Source organism: Merops nubicus, unplaced genomic scaffold (assembly GCF_000691845.1).
Source record: "Merops nubicus isolate BGI_N331 unplaced genomic scaffold, ASM69184v1 scaffold22298, whole genome shotgun sequence".
NCBI lineage: Eukaryota > Metazoa > Chordata > Aves > Coraciiformes > Meropidae > Merops > Merops nubicus.
The window spans coordinates 7,199-9,024 of NW_008623963.1; positions in this window are offsets into that span (position 1 = coordinate 7,199).

The following is a 1,826-nucleotide window of genomic DNA, read 5'->3' on the forward strand; positions in this document are numbered from 1 at the left end:
AAGAGCGGCAGCGAAGCCCAGCGGCCGCTCCCGGCTCCGACCAGCTCAGCCTCTGCCTCTGGGAAGGAATTCCGGCCCCCACTCACCCAGAACGGGGCGGTTAGGGTGTCCATCTCCCCCAAAATGGGGCAGCTGAGGCTCAAATCAGCCCAAAATGTGTCAGCTGAGCCACAAATCTCCTAAAACTGCGGGGGTTGAGCCACAGATCTCCGCAAAATGCGGCAGCCGGGGTGCAGATCGCTCCCTCAGCCTCTGCCTCTGGGAAGGAATTCCGGCCCCCACTCACCCAGAACGGGGCGGTTAGGGTGTCCATCTCCCCCAAAATGGGGCAGCTGAGGCTCAAATCAGCCCAAAATGTGTCAGCTGAGCCACAAATCTCCTAAAACTGCGGGGGTTGAGCCACAGATCTCCGCAAAATGCGGCAGCCGGGGTGCAGATCGCTCCCAAATGGGGCAGTTAAGCTGCAAATCTCTCCAAAATGGAGCATTTAACACGCAGAGCTCCCCAAAATGGGCAATCAACATGAAGTTCTCCCCAAAACGGGGTGGTGAAGGCACAAATCTCCCTAAACTCCCCCAGATAACCCTTTATTTTTCTTTTTGAGAGATCTTCCTTTAAATTCTGAACCTAAAGCCACAGTTCTCCGGATAATACCTCAGCAACATACAGACCAGATCGGAAATTACTCAACTTCATTTAAGTCATCCGGGGGAGGAAATAAAGTCACGCGGGTCAGCAGGGGACAGAGGGAAAGGAAGACAGAACGTTAGGAAGCCTGCGTGCCCTTCAGGCCAGAGCTGAAGCCCCTCAGCACCCCCCGGTGGCAGCAGGAGAAGCAGGGACATCTCGGGAGCCTGATGTTTTCCAGAGTCCTTGAAGTTCACCCACAAAGCACTGTCAGCTCAAACCCAAAAGCCAAGTGCATTCGTAAGGATACGGGAGGAAATGTTTTGTCAGCATGACTTCCCCTAAAAACACTTGCTCTACAGCTTCACCTGCTGTTCCAAAGAAAAAACACCAAATTCTTCAGCTTGGAAAGGACGATGTAATCACGAAATGCCAGAAAACCATACTCTTTAAGAACTATGACCCATATATTAATGAAAATCCAAGTGTTTTCAATCGCAGCTACCTGTATTTTAAGTTTAGGGCAAGACGCCAAACACTCTTCTCTGAAATACAACCTGCTGCAACCAGACGACTGTCTGCATCTTCTTGTGGATTAAAAAAATGCCTCCAGGTCCCTAGTCTCAGCTAGCAGGCTGCCAAATAGAAACATCAAATCATTATGGCGGGAAAAGACCTCTAAGATCATCAAGTCCAACCATCAACCCAACACTGCTCTGAGGACTAAACAGTGTTCCCAAGTGCTACATCCACAAGTTTTTTGCACCCCTCCAGGGCTGGGGACTCCAGCACCTCCCTGGGCAGCCTGGGCCAAGGCCTCACCACTCTGACAGGATAGAAATTCTGCCTCAGGTCCAATGGAAACCTCCCCTGGGGCAACTTCAGCCCAGTGCCTCTTGTCCTATGGCTGGTTACATTGGAGAAGAGCCCGAACCCACCTGGCTCCAGCCTCCTGTCAGGGAGCTGTGGAGAGCCAGAAGGTCTCCCCTGAGCCTCCTCTGCTCCGGGCTCAGCACCCCCAGGTCCTTCAGCCGCTCCTCATGAGCCACGTCTCTCAGACCCTTCCCCACCTCACATCGCACGAGACAAACGTGAGGCGAAGCGGGAGCCGCGCTACAAGCGACCCCTTTCACCCACGGAGGGCGGGAGCAGCGGCACTTCTGCCGCCCGCTCCGCTCCCGCCGCCCTCCCCGCCCCCG